Source organism: Corvus cornix, chromosome 2 (assembly GCF_000738735.6).
Source record: "Corvus cornix cornix isolate S_Up_H32 chromosome 2, ASM73873v5, whole genome shotgun sequence".
Lineage (NCBI taxonomy): Eukaryota > Metazoa > Chordata > Aves > Passeriformes > Corvidae > Corvus > Corvus cornix.
In genome coordinates this window covers 115,804,081-115,827,818 of record NC_046333.1, presented here as the reverse complement: position 1 = coordinate 115,827,818, position 23,738 = coordinate 115,804,081, and the positions used below count along the sequence as shown (strand labels likewise).

The following is a 23,738-nucleotide window of genomic DNA, read 5'->3' as shown; positions in this document are numbered from 1 at the left end:
TTGGGAAAACGCAAAAACATTCTGACTGGGTTTGAAAAAAAGAACTTGTCTTCAACATGTAGATATAATCATTCAGGTTTTCTATCAGGCAGTAAGTACAAATGAAATTTATCTTCTAAATTATTTTAAGGTTCTATCACTTAGATTGTCACAGCAGTCTAAAATCCAACACCACGGATGATATTACAAGTGTTGAAACAATTTTTCCTACACGAGGCACTGAAGGGCACTTATCACAGAATCTACTTCTCAAGCAGTGATTTCGCTAATGGGTCTCATTTGTTTTATTACTGCCCCATTAATCCATGATGCCCTCTTTAATATCCCATTTCTATTATCACTGTGATCTTCAGGGAGAGCAAGAAAAGCAGCTGCTACTTCTTCACTCTGTCCTAAGGAACAGAGAGCAGCATCCTTCCCTGGGATGACTTGCTTTCATGTTACTGTCATCCTGTGTGTGCTCATCCATCAATACCCAACTTACTAATACAGGGTTTACATTGTTTTGACCAAAAAAACCCACAAAAAAATGAAATTCCAGCTTACATTAACAGTAAAAAGAAAACCACCTCAACTACTGATGTTTAGAAATATGTGATATATACATTGAATTTTCTCTGTATATTGTCCAAAGTCAAAGCAAGCAAATAAAATATACGAATGCTATAATGAGATTATAGGAAAAAGCTGAGCTTTCTCCTGAAGGCTCACTGTCACAAGCATTCTTCAAATACAAACTAACATATTTAGGCGGGTGATAAACCAGACACGCGTTCAGTGAAATTGAAAGGGTAGTGAAATGTTAATTAAACTTCTCTTTCAATGTTGTTTTATAAATCCTAGAGCTAACTCCTCAGCAGCTTGACTTCCTGAATTTAAACTAAGTCTCTCTGAAAGAGAAAAAGCTTTCCTCATTTGAATCAACATATTTATTGATACTGTTTTGAAATTAAGTATGAAATTTCCAAATGCACAGAAGGCAATTCCAACATGCATCCGCACACACATTTCTCTTCCATACACACAAATCAAATCTTTCCATGTTGCCAGCTCAGAGCTGGATGGCTAAGTGCCTGTATAAATACCCCATTGATGTGTATATTTAATACTTGTGCGTGGAAATAAAACCTATGTGAGAGCAGGGGTTTCATCCAGAGGAAGAAAACCCCACAAACAATGCAGTTCTCTGTACTAAACACTGTCACCCAACTGAATTACTACTTGAGTAAGCAAGACAAGTTTCCTCCTTGACCACTGTCATTAAAGGTGACCATGGTCCTGCCCCAGAGGACAGCTACCAACTCCATTCTCCTCCTGGTGAGTGGCTCCACACATATCACACTACAGATCAGAGCTGCGGGAACTGAGGCCTCGGGCTTGAGGCTGCTTTTGGAAGCCTTTTCATTTAACATTTAACATCTTCCTCACTTTGGACAGCCCTCATCAATGTCAGCAAGCATTACTTAGGAGGCTGAGAATACACATTGGCTTCAACACCACACTTAAAAGGAAAAAAAAAATAAGGAAAATAAATCCGACCATGCAAGCATGTTTATCTGAGAGAACAAGCGTGCTTGTTTGCAAGCACGTATGGAGCCAAGTGCCCCGGAGTCAACAGAAACATGCTGCAACTGGCAATGTGCTTCAGGCATCTAGAAAGAAAAGCAAGGACCCGGTGAGGAGCCAGGGCAGAAATGTCCACCTGAGCCAGCACAGAGAGCCTGGGGAGTAACAGCCAAGTGGTTACGTGGCCAGCCATAGAGGCTTTGTACCTGTGGGGCTGCTGGTATAAATTAAGGAACACACAGCTAGGAAAAGAAATGAGCTTTTTCTGTATTGTTTAAACTACTGCATTTCACTGAAATGCTGCACTTGAATATCACCAGAAAGCTTATTCAGTATTCTCATCTCAGAGAGATAAAAATTACTAACCAGATACAGTTAAAAAAGAAAGTGTGATGAAAGAGAAGTGGATGAATGTAAATAATGAAACTTCTGCCTGTGCTGGTGATGGCTGCTGCCTGATCCTGCTGCTAGCTGGGAAAGTGAGTTCAGTTCCTACCAGCCATGGGCACCTGAAACACCACAGAGACACTATAGAGCCTTGCTACTTATTAATTTTATTGCTAATGATAGAGGTTGAGAGCAGCAGTACAGTGTAGTCTTAGGAAGACTTAGATTCCAGTTGTGAAAATCATCATTGAAGCAACCAGGGTAGAGAAATGGCTTTTTTGTGGCTTAAACTCCAAAGAAACTCACTGATTAGGCATCTGAATTCCCTCTTGTGTACATCTGTGGTACCAGTAATGCCCTGCAGAAATTCAAAGGCAAATAGGTTTTCTTCACCCACGCCCAGAATATGTGTGAAATATACCTAGGGACACAAGAAATGTTCCTTTCTCTCTGTTTACACCCAGATGTCTGCTCTATAGGTGTAATCCTTCTATGGACTGACCTGCATTTTTCAGGATTCACTCTGGATTTCCATTATTGCTCTTCCTCACAATACTACTGGACTTAAGAAATTATTTCAAGAAAAACAAAGACAAAAAACTTATGCATGCATTCAAACATAGTTCTATTTAATACTATGCATACATTAATAAAACCTTCCTGAAAGTTCTTACTGAGTTCCTCTAATACCCTGCAACTATTGCAGACCTGCTGAGTAGAATACAAAATGCACAAAGTTTTGGGGTTTTAAAACTGCATTTTCAGCCAGACACTTCAATTCAGGATTCCTTTGTTGCAGAGGCAGAGATTCAAAGCATTTAATTCATTCTAGGCATCACACTCTAATCACTCTTAGTCCATAATACGTTTGTCAGATATTCCTATTTAAATAACCATGATTTAGGGGAACACAACACAGCCCAGAACAGCAATAGCTATACAACTAACATTAACTACAAATGTATCTCCTATAAAATATTCTTTCCTTAATTTAAAGCCAAGACATTAGGAGGAGATAAACTATGCAGAAACTTTGGAATCCCAGGCCCATATATTCTAAATATGCAGTTTCTTGAAATGTATGAGAAATTTATGAACAGACCCTATTGTGGCAAGTATTTATTTCTAGCACTGTTATGAATACAATAGTATTGTACAATAATATAGTCCATTTTTTCCTCTCATACCCAAAACTGCATTCTAAACACAGACTGAATGATGTCAACTGACAGTAAATAGCATGCTTCCACTCCCTGGTTCTGTGGTGTCCTGTAGCTCCTACACATTGGCCACGTTTCAGCCAGTCTATGTCTAAAAGTATCCACAGAAGGGCACTACGTATTTTAGCAGTATTCAAGTTACAAAAAAAGCAGCAAAAAGCAATGTGAAAATGTGATCCAAATGTAATTAGTGAAATTTCTGTCCTTGACTTTGGTGAGGACATTGCTCAATGAAGCTCTTGCTCTTAATTCATTCCTCTGGCACAGCAGATGAAGGGATTGCACAGAAGGTAGGATGATGCACAGTGGATAAATATAATGAAGGCTGACAGCCTTTACTCTGCTTTCCTTGATATTTAAAGGCCCGTGTCAACTTTATTTTCCAGGTGATAAAATATCACTACCATTACCTCAAGATGCACCATAAACATGACATAAATTCCAGTATAAGTAATCAAGAAGTGGCTGCACCAGGATTCAAAGAGTTCTTGAAACAAAATCTGCACAGGAACACAGGACACAGATGGAAAATGTCAGGGCCCTCTAACACCTGGATGCACTTCAGAGCTGCAGGTCCCATTACCCATTACCCAAGATGCTGGTTTGTTAACAGTCACTGCAAGGCCTACAAATGAGAGCTTTGCTGAGAACAACTGGTACAGGTCTATGCACTAAGTTATACTAATGTGTATGCCTAAAACTGATACAAGTTCTTCTGTGGGTAATTGTCTCTGTAATCCTCACATATATATGTTACTAAGTTTAAAAATACAGGCAAAGCCTAAGTCAACTTGGCTGAAATTGATAAAAGGTCATCCATATCCAGAATGACAACAGTATTTCATTTTTTAAACCAATTTTAGATAAAGATGTGTATGCTGTGTAGACTTGATCTCACATAATATTAACTGTCAAGATAAAGCATGAGGAGATAAAATAGTCTTTCAGATATACCATGACTCAAAATACTAATGAAAGTGCCTGTTTTCAAATCTGTTCCTCCCTAAAACATGGAACAGTGAACAGTAAGAGTAACATCTATCTGTTCAAGTATACATTTAAACCTTCGAAAGGTCATGAATGATGTGAACTGCAGTGACCTAAAAATAAGAGTGGCAGAATTATGTAGACAAGAGAAATTTCCACCAAGTGGGAAAGTAGTAACTTTGGCAAAGGCAGTCACTTTTCACTGCTGACATACTACTTCCAACCAAAAAACCCCAACCTACAACTAGCATTGTCTGTAATAGCTTATACAGCTGAGCATAATATGGGCTGATATATTTATGCTAATTCTGCTTTGCTCTTACACCAAAGACTTTTAAGACAAAACTCTCCATAAATACAACAGCATCACCACTGAGCACTCTTCCTATTTCAACATGCATTGAAGGTGGTGAGGCTTAAAGCAGAACATTGCCATAACCACAAATGCTAACACTGTTAAGTTGAAGTAGCTGCTGGAAAATCCATGGAGGTATAAACATCTGGAAAGCAGAAAAGCAACCTAGCAACTATAGTTACATACTAACCCAGTAACGTATGCCTAGAGCTCACAGGGAGCTGGACAGAGATGCCTCTTCGAAAGAAAAAACTTTAGAAAGTATTTTGCTTCTTTTTAGCTCTGAAATCCATCACTGTTACATCTCCTACCCAGTAGCAACAATCCACTCTCAGTGATGCTTCTGGGTTAAACACTGTCCTATAGACACCTCACAATGATGAAAACTCTGATTTCTTTCAACAGGCTGCATAAATCCACAAGAAAGGCCAGAAATGACGTTTCCCATTCTTCCAACGAGACAGTACAAACCAATATAAAATGTCTTATTATTTAGAGCAATACTACAGGCTGTGCTTGTAAAAGCTGTAGTGGAAATCAGTTCTGTTTTCTTTGGACTCCTGTGTTGCTTAGACAGTATTGTGTTCTTTGCAATAATTTCAGTTGCTCATTTAAACAAAAAAAATCAGAGAAGGGCCTAAAAAAATATAATAAGGAATGCAATTTTTTATTATATTTGTAGCCTTATGTGAATATTTCTATTTCAGTGTTCATTTTATGAGAATGATGCTGTAAACACTTCACAAAGTTTTAGGAAACACCCTTACTGCTTGTTCATCAGCCAGTGTCAATGGTCTCAAGTCCAAACCACTTCTATACTTTTAATTTTGCATCTCTCCATAAGCATCATGTTTTAAATTTACAGCCTCCTCCTTACAACAAGGCCACAATTCCCAGTTTATCCTGTGGTCTCCAGAGCCTACACAGTTTTCCCAGGATGTTTTATGCACTTTTAGAAATCAACACAATCCCCTTCTTCAGTACAGGATACTTGGCCCTGATGTTCAGTTACATTTCATAGGTTCATCAAACCCTGATAATAGGTCCCTGTCGTACCAAGTCCCACCTGCTGGGTCCCCCTTCTCTGGGAAAAGGGGGGCTTTTACTTCTCTCCTACTTCTCCACCTCCTTTTCACACCGCTTCCCCATTTTTGCAAGATGCAGTAACTCCTGCTCTGCTCTGATGGAAGGAGCAGTGCTATCTGCACTACACTTCTCTTTTCTTCTCCACTGATAGGAAAAGTTAGCATCTCATCTCCTTGCTCCTGGGAGATGTCCTTCACGGCCATGCTTGGATTTGGCATCCTGGTAAACCACCTTTTTTTTCCTAGTGGTAGCGCTTCCAGTGTGCAGGGGAAAAAAAAGTTAATTGGGGGTTCACTGCTGCAAAGTGGGGGATAACAGAGGGAGGCAGAACAACAAAATAATACCAATTACAAAGCTCAGCAAAAATGTTTTGAATGGAATAGTATTCATTTTAGTTCCCATCTCAAGTCAATGGTAATTCTTAAGAAGTCCACTTTCAGAGAGAGACATACGTTATGCTACCGAAATCCTTATGGCAATAGGTATAGTAGAAATCATATGCACTTGCCAAGAAGGAAATAAAAATCTATCCACAAAAATGTGGAGATACACCTGCAAAACACCCTCCTTCTAGTATTACCACAGATACATCACATCACTAGCAGGATTTTCAGATTCCATCACCCATGTAGCCCCCAAAAACACTGCCAAGTCTGGACCTCAACAACAGAAGCACAAGTGTCATCAGTAATCAGGCAGCTGGGAAACAGCTGTAACTTCTGCAGTGTCCCTCACCAAAAGAATTATAGTCATTAACTCACCTGTAGAACAAACATCTTGATAGCAGTATTTTCAAAATGCCAATTCTGAGTAATTTGTCACACTGGGATAAATTAAACATAGTCCTAAATCCTTAAAATGTTTGAAAACTTGTATGAATGTTAAAGCACTCTACTGCAGCATACCAGTGCATCTATGGGATTAGATTAGGCCTTAATTACACTATGGAGTAAGCCCTAGAACATAAAACACTTTGGCTTAGAAGAACTTGATATCTTGGAAATACTAAGAAATCAAGCCAGATTTAAATGGACAAAGTGCAAGTATAGATTTTCAAAACAAATGTTTATATTAAATGTGCAGTGTGTCTACCAACACAGCTTTGTAGTCAGAGACTTGAGGACCCCATGACCAGAAGATTTCTGTGTGTTCACCTCCTTCATAACTACTGCTGCAAGACAACATAACCTCAAGCTGAGCCCTCAAAACTCATCAGCACTGAAACACACACACCTAAAGTGGCATATTCTGTGGGGAAAGAGAGTGTCTGTTCACCATTAAAGTGGCAGCAGTGCTCATAAAATTTTGGGTGACTGATATTTAGGCTTGGATCTCACCACAAAGCACATGTTCTTCTGCCAGTACTTTTCCCCTCAACTAATAAATTGAGAATTACTTCTGAGCTCTTCTGTCTGCCTATAAGGCCTCAGCTATGTCCTGAACATCAAACCAAGTCAGAACCTGGACACTTTCCCCATCTCACATGTATGACTTCTATGGCTGCACATCTCCCCTATTTCACTTCTATGAAAGGGAACGGTGAGAAATCTGGAATGATCATGACCATGCAGGACAGAAGAGATGTTCAGGGAAAGAGGCCCATGAGCATGGCCTGAGCACCCATGCCACCCAGCATAGGTGAGGCTCTTACTTCTATTAACAGACATGCAAGCAACTAAGCTTGATGATAACTCACAATCTGTAGAAAAACCAGGGATCTCCTCACCTTAGTCATCCACGCTGTCTTATCCAGCAGCTACCTGCCAGCCCTAAAAACGCAGTCAGAGTTGTGGAGGATGACAAAGAAAACACTTCTCCACTAGATTTGGAGTCAAGACTGGAAGCAGGCCTCCAAGGCAGATACTCAAGAGTGCCAGGCTATACCCGGCACTATACAAATGTCTCAATTGTGTGTGTCAACAGCATGGTGCCACTCCTTCCAGTGGTGCCCAGCAACAAGGAGCAGTGGCCAGAAACAAAAACAGAGGAAGTTCCACCTCAACAGGAGGAAGAACTTCTTTACACTGAGGGTGGCAGAGCACCAGAACAGGCTGCCCAGAGAGATTCTGGAGTCTCCCACTTTGGAGACATTCAAAATCCACCTGGACACTTTCCTGTGTCACCGGCTCTAGGCGACCCTGCCTTGGCAGGGGAGTTGGATGAGATGATCTCCAGAGGTGCCTTCCAACCCTAACAATTTTGTGATTCAGTATGTAGAGACAGATTCCTCTCCAGCACTTCCATTCAAAGGCCTCCACTTAAAAAAAAAAGTGTTTGCAAGTTTTCTTTAAATAAAGAGCAAAAAAGACCACATAGGGTGTTGGGGAAGATGAAACAGGAAAGCCTTATAAATATGATTGCTTGACAAAAGATTTTGGGAATATGAAAACTACAGGCAACATCGAAATGAAAGCCACTTTTGAAATACCAAGTCTTAGTTACTGAACAACTGGAAGACAATGGTATGGCCGACTGAAGGTAATCCCCTCTTGATTGAACAATACCCTCTGCTTGCAAGCAGGTCCAAGGGTCGGAGCAGACCCTACTAGCTCAGCAGAAGGGGTCCAAAGAGTAGTTTTTAGAAGTTAAGATGTAACACTCTATGGTAATATAAGAACTCTTATAGGCTGTATGTAAATGCTATAGGATTTGTATCTTGTATTAGATTGGTTAGTGACAATTAGAATATTCAGTACAGAAGATGATTTATTGTATTGTAACCAGGACTTCAGACTTTTCCACTTCCACTCTTGCTCTTATTCTTACTACTTCTTCCTCACTCTCCTTGCTCTTACACTCTCTCTCTCTCTCTCTTACCCGCTTACTCTCTTGCTCTCTTGGGCCTGCTCCGAGCTGAGTCTGGCAGCTCTGAGCAGTGCCCCCTATAGCCACGCCCTTTGCAATAAACCGCCTGTGTCCCAAGATCTGCCTATAGAGATCTCTCGTCACCCGACTGAACCTGTCAGTAACCAACAGTCTGGCGCCCATCGTGATTGCCGAACCCACACCCAGAACCTACAGTCTGGCGCCCATCGTGATTGCCGAACCCACACCCAGCACCTGCAGCCTGGCGCACAACGTGATTGAACGCCCGGTTCAGCTTTCTCCATCTGTGGGAGACTTCTCCATGGACGGTAACTAAAAGACCAGTTATAGCCACCTAGAACGTGTCGTGAGCACGGCATACCGTTGCTGCGCATCGTAGTAGCTGGAGCTCTATAATTCTGCCGAGGCAGCCTTCGAGCACGGGGATTACCTGGAGCTCTTGGAGGGAATTGCCTGGCAGTCCTCGAGCACGGGCGGCCACTGCTGCGCAGCAGCTACCTGGAGCTCTTTGAGGAAGTCTGCCGTATCACCCCTCGAGCACGGACACGCTGCTAAGCAGTGCTGACTGGAGCTCTACGGAGGGAACCCTGCCGCACGCCCCGAGCACAGGCGAGTAGTGCTCAGCACCGCCCGCACTGGAGCTCTCAGTGCGGACCCACCTGTGAGGTCCTGAGCACGGAAAGCTGTTGCCAAGCGACGCCTGAAACCCGAGCTCTGGGAAAGGACCTAAAAGCGGCGTCCTGACTGCCGAGTGGAGTGCCTGGCCAGCCCCGCACGACAGACATCTGAGTAAGGACGCTGCTCCTGCGACATCATCTAAGTGAGTATCATACTGGTCTAAAAAATGGGACAAACCCACTCTGCCCATGACAGAGATCTCTATAAGCAACTTAAGCATTTACTTATAAGCTCTGGTCCAAGTCAGTTGCCTAAACAGGAGCTAAAAAATCTTTTAGAATGGACTCTGATTAATTTCCCAAATGCTGACCGTTCAGCCGTCTTTACAAGAGACTTTTGGGACACAGTTGGAGTTAAGCTCTTTAATAATACCTCCTACGGGATAGCTCCTGCGCGCAGCTGCTCCCAGCTTGCAGAGCGCTGGTAGAGCTGTTTTCTGCGATGGCGCCGCCCGCAGCAGTCACCCCGCCGAGCCCTGCTCCTGCTGCGAGCCCGCCCCTTGCCGCCGCGAGCCCGCAGCGGGGCACGGCCCCCGCCTCTCCGCTGGACCTTGCGGCTCCAGTACCCGCGGTCCGGCTGACTCGCGCCGCCCCGCCCCCGCGCTCGCGGTCCCGGCACCCGTTACCCCGGCCCCAGCCACCCCACCGGACCCTACGGCCCCTCCCGCCGCTCCCGCCATCTCCGCCCCGCCATCCCCGCTCGTCCCCGCTGTCCCAGCTCCCGCGGTCCCCGCCCTCAGTTCCAGCGTCTCCGCGGCCCCGCCCCCTTGCCCCTGCCCCCCCGTGCCCCCCCCGTTTCCGTCATCGCGGCTCCACCCCCCGCTGCTGCCGTCATTGTTACCCCACCCCTCGCTGCTTGGCATCATGATGGCCCCGCCCCCGGCGATACCCGGCGGGGCTGGCGGCTACCCCCCCTGCTACCTACGGGTGTTACCCCTCCCCCCAGCCGCGCCTGTTATGGCCACGGCTGCCATTATAGCCGGCCCCCCGCAAAGCCAAGTCGCGACCCTTCTTCCAGCCCCCCAGGTCCCCCCCCCCGACACGGCGCCTATGGTAGCCATTGTTCCATCCACGTCCGTCGCTGCTGCGTCTTCACAGTCTCCTGCCGCTCCCGAACCACCGGTGCCTACAGCGCCAGTCACGGCCGCGCTGGTGTCCCCGGCACCCCCTGTGCACGTTACCCGCACGAACCCTACCCCCACCCCTGCCGTTCAAGCGCACACAGCATGCCCCGAGCTGTCCCCCGGCCCCGCGGCAGCACAGACGCCTATGTCTACTCCCGTCCCTGCTACCGTTCCTGTGCAATTCCCCGATCCCGGCACACCATCGCTTGCGCTGGGACGCGAGCCACTTGGTGCCAGTGCCGCAGTGTCTGCACGGATGTCTGCAGTCTCCTCCGTTCCTGCCGCTGCTTCCAGCTCCGTCTCCCGGCACCGCCGCTCCGGCGGCGCCGTTCCTGCCCGCCGCACCACCACCCACCCCAGCCCAGCCTACAAGCTCCCACCAGCAGCAACGCCGCGATCCAGCCACCGGCCCTCCTGCCTCCCGCTTCTCAGAATACTGCAGTCCCACTGCCACCGGGCATCCATGATCGTCCCATCACCCCCTCCCGCAGCCGCAGCCCCAGCCCCTGGTTCTGCAGTCCTGCCATCTCCCGCTCTGCCCGAACCGCCGCGCCACATGGACTGCTGCCATTACAGCCTGCCGCGCTGACCTGATGACGCAACCCACGCATGCGCAATTGCTGCAACACACGCATGCGCAATTGCTGCAACTCCCAGATCAGCGGTATCACTCCGCTCACACTCCTCCAACCACAGCACCGCTCCCGGGACCAGCCACGCATCTTCCACGACTCCGCCGCCTGCCTCCCTGAACTCCGCCGCCACTTCCCGGAGCCAACCCAAGCAGCACCAACTCACGCCCGCACCCCCTCGAACACCCAGCCGCGCTATCGCCCTCTGCGCTCCTGACACCGAATGGGACTACTTTGTATCACCAATCGATCGCACAGCTACAGCCAGGCACACAAGCCGTGCAACAAGGAGAGGGAGGGTGGAATATGACACCTGCTTTTATAAATACAGGACAGACTGAGAACTATTCTGCCCCTGCAAATGCCAACCCCTTAATCCCAATACAAAACAATTCCGAAAAACAACTAAGTCTGTTCCCAAACAGCTCTGGTGTCCCCCCAGTGTTTGGGACAGACTTCTCAACTCAGAAAGAGACAATAAACCCTGAAGATTCGCCTGCATTAATCCCAAAAGTAGAAAACTCCCAAAAATGTTTCAATAATTTTCAATTTACAGACTGGCATGAAGTCAGACGCCAAATTTGCAAAGAGGAAAATCTAAATCCTTTAGCTATACCTGTACTATTCAGCCAGCAAGCTGGTGGTCCTAGAACATGGCAAGCTATCCCACACCATGAGATTAAAGAGTTGCGGAAAGCAATAAAGGACAGTGGTATCTGCTCTCCATACTTTAAGCAACTGCTAAAAAGTACCCTAAAAGGAACATATCAAACTTTAAAACGCATTTTAAATCAACAGAAAGGGGAAGAAGCCCAGGCTACACCTCAAAGAAGGTTAAATAAAGCCTTGTATGTTTATAATTTCTTGAATAGCTCTGCAGAAGAGCCTGATCCCCCCATTTATAGACATTTCTTAAGCAACAAAAAAGCAAAACTGAAAGAGCACCCCCCAGTTTTAATTAAGAATTTAGCATCAGGAAAAATAGAAAGACCTTATGATCTTATAATGTGGGGAAAGGGATTTGCATGTCTCTCCACAGGTGAAGGAACCAAGTGGATTCCAGCAAAGAACGTGAAGCTGTACCACGCATCAAAGCCCACTGTCAGTTCCACTTCAGCCAGTGACCCCATGAGTGGAAGCCGAGAAGCCGGCACTGAAATGTGAACTAGGCAGAACCACTGAGAGAAGATTGTCTGCCAGAAACAGCTCAAGAAAAGAATGGAGTTTTAGCATTATTTGTGTAGATGCATGTTACTTTTAACCTTTTGTTTTTGTTTTTGCAGTGAAGCTTTACCTGTAAATCAACCAAAGACAAATGTTTGGGTTGCTTTAGCCAAATCTGCAGGCTCCGATACCATCTGTCTATCTGACACAAGCCCTGACAAACCTTTTTCAACCTGTTTAGTTGGAATACCTTTACCAGAAGGTTTTGATAATGTTACTCTTGATAAGTACTGGCCATATGACAATCATCAAGTATCTCCAACTACCAGCCATAAACACCAAACTTATATTGATAATTCTAAAATTGATAAATCTGACCTTCAAGAGCTAGAAATCCTAGGCTCGTTAACTATGGATACCTGCTATTTCTTTCACTTTCTAGGAGAAAACAGTCCTCATTTAAACGTTACCCATATCACCCAGCTTATAGCAATGTAACTTCTTGGTGCAACCAAGCTAAGCTTCTTATATATGACGAACCTCATACAGATCGTTTTAACAAACTTCCTATTCAATTCCCTGGAGGAATTTGGCTCATCTGTGGAGACAGAGCCTGGCAAGGTATACCTTCAAAAACAGATGGTGGCCCTTGTGCTCTGGGACAACTTACAATTATTGCTCCCAGTGTCAAAGAAGTAATCAAGAAGAAAAACAGAAAGATTAGATCTTCCTGGGGACATCAGTATGAGAGCGACTGTGATAGTGACTTTCACCCTTGGAACTCTGAAAAATCAATTGTTGCGAGCATTTTTCTTCCTCAGTTAAGTTCCTCAATTGCATTAAAACAGTTAAACAAGTTGGGATGTTGGCTCAGCAAGGAGGTAAATGCCACCTCTACTATGATCAGTGACTTGTTAACCGATGAAGAGGCAGTCAGACATGCGACTTTACAAAATAGAGCTGCCATTGATTATCTTTTATTAGCACATGGGCATGGCTGTGAAGATTTTGAAGGATTATGCTGTATGAACTTATCCGATCATTCTGTTTCCATTCACAAACAGTTACAAAACCTAATGGACCTAGCTAATCAAATTACAACAGATAACTCGTCTTGGCTAGACAGTTTGTTTGATGGTTGGAGCTTTGCACCTTGGCTAAAGGAACTCTGTAAAATAGGCTTGATTATTCTAGTAGTAATAATTATAGTTTTAGTAGCAGTACCTTGTATACTTCAGTGTGTGCAAAAAATAACGAGTAGGACTACGTCTAATATCTTAATTGTTCATCAGAAAGGGGGAGATGTTGGGGAAGATGAAACAGGAAAGTCTTATAAATATGATTGCCTGACAAAAGATTTTGGGAATATGAAAACTACAGGCAACATCGAAATGAAAGCCACTTTTGAAATACCGAATCTTAGTTACTGAACAACTGGAAGACAATGGTATGGCTGACTGAAGGTAATCCCCTCTTGATTGAACAATACCCTCTGCTTGCAGGCAGGTCCAAGGGTCAGAGCAGACCCTACTAGCTCAGCAGAAGGGGTCCAAAGAGTAGTTTTTAGAAGTTAAGATGTAACACTCTATGGTAATATAAGAACTCTTATAGGCTGTATGTAAATGCTATAGGATTTGTATCTTGTATTAGATTGGTTAGTGACAATTAGAATATTCAGTACAGAAGATGATTTATTGTATTGTAACCAGGACTTCAGACTTTTCCACTTCCACTCTTGCTCTTATTCTTACTACTTCTTCCTCACTCTCCTTGCTCTTACACTCTCTCTCTCTCTCTCTTACCCGCTTACTCTCTTGCTCTCTTGGGCCTGCTCTGAGCTGAGTCTGGCAGCTCTGAGCAGTGCCCCTATAGCCACGCCCTTTGCAATAAACTGCCTGTGTCCCAAGATCTGCCTATAGAGATCTCTCGTCTCCGTCCGTCTACGTCCGACCGACCGCCCGTAACCTACAATAGGGTACTTGACAAGGAAATTGGATTACTAACCCTGCTCCAGTGCAATTAAATAATTTCTAGCAAGTAGGACATTTCAGCTGAAATAGGAAGACCAACTTGGTTCTTCCTCAGGAGGTCGGAAACTTGCCCCAGTTTGAGGACTGGGGATTTGATCCAATGTCTCATTTCTCAATAGAGTGCAGCAATGTCTGATTTTATGTACATAAATACTGCTGCCAGCTTGTTCTTGTGAGAAAGGCAAAAATTTACCACACTGTCATAAAAGGCCCGAGGCCCTGAAATATCAAATTGCCATGTTTAGACTCTTACTTACTGATGAAAGTTCTCTAAAACCATTTACAATGAGAAATTCATTAAAGGAACATAGTATCATAGGCATGAACAGATTTTATGTGAGAAATAACCATCAACCCACTATGAAAACAGCTTCAGTTAGACATTCCCTTGCAGTTACTAATCCTGCAAAACTCCAGAAATGTTCAAATACATGAAGACCCAAAGTAAACAAATACAACCCAGAAAAGAAAACCAATTCCAACAATTTATGCCTTGAAAAAACCAGAAACCAGAAAGAGCTACTATAAATGGAAAAATACATCATACTGAAAATTTCCTTTCCTTAAGAGATTTAATCAGTAAAAGAATCTTTGAAAATGCTTATTTTCAACATTTCAAAACAAAGCTTAATAGCACCTTCCTGAAGTTTCTTACATGTTGTGAAAATATATTTGAAAGAAATAGTGCCCAAGCATACGGAATATTTCTTATACTACTTGTCAAGATTTTACAAGCAAGAAACCAGAAAGCCATCTAGTTATTTATATTTAAATATTTTCTCTCTTATTTTAACAGCTTATCTTGTTGCATGGAAAACTCTTTTAAATAAATTCTATACATGAACACAAGTATTTAATCTTTAGAAGTAAACATTAAAATATAGCTAATTAATGTCTTCTACTGATATTAAAAACTTACAAGACCACCTTTAATAGGCAGTACAGTAGGCACAATTAAAAAACGAGCATGGCAAAACCAGTACCATTAGGAAAATAGTCATGTTCAGCTAGGAGAATACAATAGAGCGACCTAATTTTGACAACTGCGGACTTTGGGCTGCTCTTCTGATCAGCTGTGGGGTCTTGTTTGTCAAAATTCTTTGTATGAAACAACCTTTTCTGTAACGTGAGATATTACTGCAGTCAGGTCAGCATGGCTATTTAAAAATAATGTCTACAACCTAACTGCCCTGAGTTAACCACTTCAAAGCATTGCAGCTTTACACACATGAAATAGTGCACATTTATTTTTTTCTTAAATAAACACACTATAAAAGTTTTGACTATGTAAAAACAAGTCGAGTCTTTTTAAAATTATAACTGGGGAAAAAGGCCCCAACAAAAACAAACCATACATGATTTACAGCAGTGTTCCAGCACTGCAACCTTCAGAGCAACTCAATGAATGATATCTTTTATTTTTGACTGGTATGGCTATGTTTTTCTCTAGATAAGAGGACATTTTCCCATACCACAGGATAGTTCATTCCGCTTTTCTCCAACCTCATGTCTAAAGGTACATGTTAGAAGTCAGGAAAGAAAACTGAAGGAGTGCATAACACTATGTCTTGAAGACTCATCTGTATATTACAGAGTTCTTCAAGCAGATAGTTAAAAATAACCAGCTTTGGCACTGGAACACAATGCAATTTAGGTCTTCATTGTTATGATGATGTTGCAATTAATGATACAGCTCTATAACTCAACACAAGTGCTACACTTTTGCGTGATCACACGCTTGTGCGTGTAACCCCTCAGACACACCAGCACTGCTACAGTTGCTGAGGTGCTTGCTGTCAGAATACACTGAGTATATTTTCTTCTTGGTTGCTGCATGGGAAATACGTGCCACAGAGTCCACATGTTGAACTACAGATCTTCACAAACTGTTCACAACCTATTTAACTGGAGATGAACATCCAGTTAGCTACTTGTTAATGAGCATCCAAACTTTTGTTTAATATGCAAATTTGACACTCAAAGTGTGGCTTTGTATTACTGTTTATTTTAATGACTCTTCACTAAAACAATATTCTTGGAAAGCCTTGTTTAAGAAATCAGACTGTCCAGACTCTTTTGAATGGTTTTTGCGTATCTGAGGGGTTTGCTGAAGTTATGGTGATGATGCTGGAAATTCTTCCTGACCACAGATTTTAAGAAACTATAAAATCCTCACCATCTTAAAGAAAACAAAAGCTGTATCAAGTCATGACCACTCCATTTAATTAAATGGAGAGAGGAAGGCAGTGTGGAGAGAGTGGAGGCATCCTCTCTCTAAGAAAACAAACAAAACAAACAAACTAAAGAAACCCAAAACCTGGAATTGTGAGTTTGGGAACAGACAAAAGAAGAGTGAGAAATGACAAGACACAGACAGGTAGAAGAGAAATGCAATTAGCCAGGCAAAGAGCAGAGAGAGGAGAAGGTGTTGGGAATAAAGAAGGAGGCACTGAACAGTGAGCTGGGAAGCAGGAATAGATTACAAGGAAAGAGAGGGATTATAGGAAAAAGGAAGAGACACCTCAAGTTCTCTTCCTCAGCTCCTCTCTTGCAGGTCCTACATCCTGCAGAAAGAACAGAGCTGGCATAAGGGTGTTGTGGAGAAAGGTGAAGCTCCCAGTGAAGCTCCTCCTGAAGCAAAGCTCCTGCTAACCCAGACCATTTTTGGGTTGCAGGAGAGAGATACGTCTTCTCTCTCCTGCAGCCTCCATGCCTGCAGGGGCACACTTCCTGCTGGGTTTAGAAGGCTGGTGGCAAAGGAGCCAGCACTGGGTGGCTGGCAGGAGGATATCACAGAGGGATAAGCAGGCTCAGAGCCCTGCACCCTTTCAGGAGAAAAATGAATAGTGGAGTAAATCCAGCAGCCAGAAATACTGACCAGTCAATTGAATGAGTGCTGAGGTTTGCTGCAGACCCCTCAGTAAATCCAGTTCTTCCCTTTGGCAACACTTCAGACCCCTTTCATGTGCTGACGGCATGATGAGATACACAACCAGCTTGTCCCTGGGCAGTGGTGAACTAGGGAAGCTCTCCACCCTGTCCTCACAGATGCCATAGACTATTGCTTAGAAAGACTGCTTAAATTACTCCATTCCTGCCCCCCCCTTAGAGTATCAAACTACCCCAAGATAGCTACATAGCCATTCTCCCCTAAGATATGTGATACACAGCCACATTAATAGGTCTCCCCTCTTCTGTAAACAAAAGTAAATCTCCAAGGGGGAAGTTAAATACAGGATTGATATTGGCTGCCCCAAGTAACAAAATAAATTTATTCCAAACCCAGAAATCAGATAGAGGTATGCCAATCTTGTATCTACTGCTTTATCTTCATTAAGAGATCAGTATCAGCAAACTTTTTAAGTAGTTAGCTGAAATGGAGCATTGCAGGGTTAAGCTGCCTAAGCCAGACAAATAATGGGACACGGAAACCAAGGTGCCAAACCTCAAATGAGGACACATGGTGTCTGTTTTCTCATCTGTTCATGCCTGCTTCATAAAGGTAACCTCTCCTGCCCAGCTACCCTGCCAGCACACCATCCCCACCACCACTGGGGAACTGAGTCCCTCCACTGAAGATGTCCCTCACTCCCAGTTTCAGCTCATCACTGATCTGGACTGGTTTCAAGATATTCTTTAAAAGCTAATGAAAAGGGAAGGCTGGCTGTGTCACCCCATCCAGGACTGAATGCTGCTTTCCTCATAAATCACAAATCCAATCTTTTCTGTTGACAAAATGAGCAGTATATTTCCAACAAAACTACAGACCTACTGGAGCTTCTGTATGAACACAAAACATTGAATCCCATTTCTAAGACGGCAGAAATAAATCCCATGCAGCATGACACGAGGAAGGTAAAAATATGAAATGTGACTGTAAAATTAGCGTAGGTTAACTTGTGATCACAAAAATTAACACAGATCTTTAAATGTTCCTGGTGTCAGTCCTTGGCACAGCTAAAATGGTTTTGCTGCCTTAATTTCATTCTGTGTGTGAAATGTATCTGGAATTTCAAATTCCCAATTCCTCAGCTGACAGAAATGGCTTCTGAGAAGATTTCCACATTCTGGGAACAGATTTTTACCCTTAAATTAGCCATGTGTACTCTCAGACTTAACATTTTGTCTTGAAATAAAACAGGAGCGATAATTGTTAATTTAAGACCCCACACAATGCAAATTTATGTTCTGGAGCCAAATATGGTGATTGGAAACAGATGAACATGAAATGCCTTCTACTGAGCACAATTAAAACTAAGTATTAGTGAAGTGTGTTGCTAATTTGACACATGACACATCAGACATTGATTACTGATTTTTTTCTTTGCTACAATGAAATACCAGAAGTGCCTTATTAGTATTTCAAGAATTGTACAACCCTTGTTACGAAGTGCCACACATTCAGCTCCTGTCCCCTCCTGCTCACATGGGTTTCAGCTGGTTTCCATACTCACCAAGGATGAAGCTACTCTTTCCATTATTCCTGACACTGGATTTCCCCCTTTTGTTTAGGAGTTTTAGTGATGAATTAAAGATTTTAAGCTTTAATGCTCATCTTCTGCTCAGACCTTGAGATCAAGCTCAGAGTGTTGTGGATGGACTTGTGCCTGAGGACTGCAAAAAAGCACCCCAGGTTTCAAAATGGGCAGGAAAGAGGATACAGAGAACTACCAGCCAGCCAGCCTCACCTTCATCCCCAGAAAGGTGACGGAGTGGCTCATTCTGGAGGCCATCTCTATCCACATGGATGACAAGAAGGTGATCAGGAGTACCAGTTTATTACCTCACTAGTATCAGTTTAGTACCTCACTAAAGGTAAATCATGCTTGACCAACTTGATTGCCTTCTGTGATGAAACAACAACTTGGATGCACGAGGCGAGAGCAGTGGATATTGTCTACCTTGACTTCAGCAAGGCTTTTGACCCTGTCTCTCACAACATCCTCACAGGCAAACCCAGGAAGTATGGGCTGGATGCCTGGACAGTGAGGCAGATTGAGAACAGGCTGAACAGCAGACCCCAAGGATCATGATTGGTGGCACAGGGTCTAGTCAGAGGCCTGTCACCAGTGGTGTCACTCAGAGTTCTACACTGGGCCCAGTATTGTTTAACTTGTTCATCAGTGATTTGGATGAAGGGGCACATGCCTCTTCAGCAAGTTCACTGAGGACACAAAGCTGGGAGCAGTGGTTGATTCCACAGAGGGCTGTGTGGCCCTTCAGAAGGACCTCGACAGGCTGGAGAGATGGGCAGAGAAGAATCTTCTGAAGTTTAACGAGAGCAAATGCAGGGTCCTGTACCTAGGGAGGAACAACTGCATGCACCAGCACAGGCTGGGGCTGACCTGCTGGAGAGCAGCTCTGCAGAGAAGGCCCTGGGGTCCTGGTGGACAACATCTGTCCATGAGCCTGCAGCATGCCCTCATGGCCAAGAAGGCCAATGGTGTCCTGGGCTGCATTAGGAAGGGCATTGCCAGCAGGCCAAAGAAGGTGATCCTGGCCCTCTACTTAGCCCTGGTGAGGCCACGTCTGGAGTGCTGAGTGCAGTTCTGGGCTCCTCAGGACAAGAGAGACATGGGAGCAGGTTCAGCAAAGGGCGATAAAGATGATTAAGGGACTGGAGCACCTCTCTTATAAGGAAAGGCTAAGGGAGTGGGGCCTCCTCAGCCTTGAGAAGAGACAACTGAGAGGGGACCTCATCAATGTCTGTAAGTACCTAAAGGGAGGGTGCCAAGAGGATGGATCCAGGCTCTTCTCAGAGGTGCCAAGCAATAGAAAAAGAGGCAACAGGCAGAATCTGATCCACAGCAAGTTCCACCTGAATATGAGGAAGAACTTCTTTACCAGCAGAACTTCTTTACCAAGCACTGGAACAGATTGCCCAGAGAGGTTGTGGAGTCTCCCTCACTGGAGATATTCAAGAACTGTCTGGACAAAATCCTGTGCCACGTACTTTAGGATGACACTGCTTAAGCAGGGAGGTTGGTCCAGATGACCCACTGTGGTCCCTTTCCACCCAACCCATTCTCTGATTTTGTGTGACTCTGTATTTCGAAAGTAGTAGTAATAAGTAACAGAAAGCTCTGAAGTACTGAGGCTACCAGTGCTTGTTTGCACTAAAGGTCTCTGTCACAAAAAGCTAACACAATCTACTGAATGGAAAAACAGTAACCAAAGTACAGGTTGAGAATAAAGGATGGTAAAAAGCCTGGAACTACTGTAATACTTCCAAAAAGGAGTCAGATTAGTAACAGAAATAAATAGAAAGCTCTGGAGGACTAAGGCAAGAAGTGTTCACTTGCGCTGGAGGTGTCCATTGTAAAAAGCTAGAACAAATTTACTGAATGGCGTGACTGCAACCAAAGTACAGGTTGTGAATAAAAGGTGAGGAAAAGCCTGGAACTACTGGAGTACTTCCAAAAAGGATTCTGCAACATTGAAATATACATTGTTGCATGACTGAGGCCAGCAAAAGAAGAGAAAGCCTCAATCTTTCTGAAAAAGTATGGAACTGTATACTTGCAACTAACGAATCCACCAACCCAATCGACTAGTGAAGGTGGAGAAACTCATTATCACAACACACCTCCACAGACAGCAGAGGAGGACATGGTAAAGTCTTTCTGGAATTGTCCTCCTTTTATCAACCCCTGGGAAAAAATGTGCTTTTTAATTCAAAAAGGTACCTGTAAAAGCAGAATGCCAAACTCCTGTCCACACTCCAAACAGGGGAATGTAATGCTCTAGAGGACTCGGAAAAAAAAGACAAGAAAAGAATATGTGAAAAAGGCATTAAAAAAAACCAAAACACAATGTAGCAGTAACACTGCAGGTGCATACATGTCACTGTTGAAGGTCATGACAGTGACATGTGAAGGACACCAAGGCTAGTCCATGCCAGGAGAAGAGAGGGGAGGAAGTGCAAGGCAGCCACAACATCAATCAGGACTATCTCACATGAAAGGTGAGATAAATGATGACATCAGCGTGGCTGAAGCCTATGAGCTGTGTAATAATAACAACTAATTAAAACGTCATTTGGGAAGTCTCAGAACACAAGCTCGCACATGACGCAGTACCCGAGGCGCGAGATGAAATGTATCTGTGCTGGGGATCAATGAATAAATGCAAACAAGGCCAAATGTCAAAATGCAATTTTTAATTCACTGATGAAGGACAATACAAAATTGTGCCTTTCAATTTCTTGTTATAGATAAACAATCCCTTTTGTTGTGTTTTTGTCTATTTCCAAATGAAGAAGAGAGAAAATACTGCAAAGAAGAAAACACCACTATTTCTATGATACAAATCTAGTAGAGTATAGAATCAGTTACTTGTAACTGAGGGAAAATATCAACATGTAAATGTTAGTGTTATTTCAGGGCAGCTGCTAGTAGATTTTAACATGAAAATATGGAATCTACAGTGATGATCTGTTTTCCCATATTCAAAGCTAAGGTCAATGAGCAAAGTATTTGTGTTTAAAAATCCTCCATACCTCCCCTGCTGGGAGGGCTGACAGAATATGTTCCAAACTAACAACAAAAAGCATCAAATATCTACTCTTTAATTTTTATACGTCTGTATGTAAAAGTTTTGCTTTTTTTCCCCTTAGACTATTTCCCTTTTCTAAAACATTTTAGACAATACTTTTTTAAACCACAGCAGTATTGTATTTACAAAACACTACTCCTGTCCAGTCAATCAACACATCTTTCATTTCATTCATTTCATTGCAATACCTTCTCCTTTTTCTCCCCGAAATTATTAGCTACTTTTTCAAGATTTAAACCAGTTATTAAAGTCCACACAGAAAAAAAAAATCCAAACCTTTGTATTTTGTGTAACCTCCTAAAAATAATTGCAAATATCTTCACAATAAATTGGCTGACAGAAAAGCATGTAATTTTAAAATTTTGAGATAATATTCCTGTAACTGAGCATTTGTGTATGCAACAGGTAAGGGAAAAATAAGTCAGTGTACTCATTTGGGAGGAAAACAGCTCTGCTGTGGGATGCAGCTTTCTATACATCTTTTCATGTGCAAAAAAGCAGTGATGGAGGAAGGGAAGAAGCAGTTTTCCTCTCTGCTTTGGGGCTGGTGACAGCCAGCAGAAGGGCAGAAATGCCAAGCTGAGGAAGACCCACTATCACAATGACTTTTAAGAGAGCTCCAGAACGCAGACACCACTTAAGGCATACACCAAAAAGTTTTCTTCTTCCCATACCAACAAGAATACACTTTTACTTCCTAAATGATACAAGTATATAGGCATAATAACTTACATACATGTGGTTTACTCCAATAGTAGCAATTCAAACAGACACATTTACGATATGAAAGTCACTGTGAACTATATAGTGGAATATGTTGTTTAGTGAACAGCAGTGTACACTATGTTAAGAATGTACAGCCTATTTTATCTTCTAAGTGTTAGAGAGAGGTCACAGTAATAAAAAAATGGAAGTATTAATACTGGAGTAGTTCTTGAACAGTGAGTTGCCATAACCCTATGGGGCCACAATAAACATACTTCTCCAGGTCTCAAGGATTTCCTGAGGGGGTATCCATTAAATTGTGAAACTACCAGGAAAGGACATACCACATGGGCTTCACTGAGTTTGGCTCTGGACCCAGGACAGAAATGACTGAGGAAGATACACATACAAAGCTCAAACAGATAAACATTCTGCGAAGCTTTTAGTGCATTCACGTCACGAACAAAACCCCAACATACTATTTAGCATCTGCAACAGCAGTGTGCACTGACAAAACTGTCAACGGAGAAAGCTTATAGAGTGATGTGGAGGCAGACCAAGTTCTGAACTGCCTAAGTTACAGGCGCTGTGTAAGTTTTTCAACATAACACACAATATTCTAAAGACTACACGTCTCATGCATGGGATCATGAAGCACCAGTGTGGACAACCCTCTGTGTGGACTCATGTCTCCGCCAGCAGGACAGCAAATCCCCAGACAGGCAGCACTGGTAGGTGCAGGATGAACAGCCCAAGGCAGAACCATGTACAAACTGCCCTGTTTAAGCAGATGAACTGTTCTGGTAATAAATGTCCAGTAGCACTTTATCAGTCCAAGATAATGTCCCTCAGCAACACATTTCAGACAAACCTCTCAATCAACACAACACCCGTAACACAGCTGAGAAGGGCCACATACACCACAGTGAATATTTTTAAACATTAACATGGAACTGGAGGCAAAAGTAGAGAAAGTGAAGAGTATACATAAATTTCAGTAGAATTTATGAGCAAGGATTTACCAGGATAGCTAAAAGCACCAGATCCTTCTTTCCCAATTTAATATACTGTTTAGCATAAGAGGTGTCACATGAATATTTTTCAAGTTCTAGTAACTTGCGCTGTTGCGGTGAACCATGGCTAAAGCCAGGGCCAGTGTGGCTAAAGCCAGGGCCAGATCAAGTGGACGCAAATGTCCATTGGTTTGATGCTGCCACAGCCCAAAAGCCCTGAGCATTCATAAGGCTGTGAAAAAAATATAAATCCGTGCCTTACCATTGGCGCAGCCCTCCCCTCCCCTTATTTCTCATATTTGGTTATATTTCCAGAGAGTTCTATATTCTTCAGTAGCTAATTGGCCCTTGTTACTCCTCCCCGCCTACCCCTTCTCCCATTTGCTGTAATTCCTTCTCCCCGCCTCAGTAA

The 23,738-nt window shown here is 43.3% G+C and overlaps 1 protein-coding gene across 3 annotated transcripts in view; it reads right to left on the bottom strand.

Moving 5' to 3' along the window:
- Positions 1-23,738, bottom strand: part of FAM110B (family with sequence similarity 110 member B) — a 120,900-nt gene that overhangs the window by 4,577 nt on the left and 92,585 nt on the right. The window lies entirely within an intron of this gene.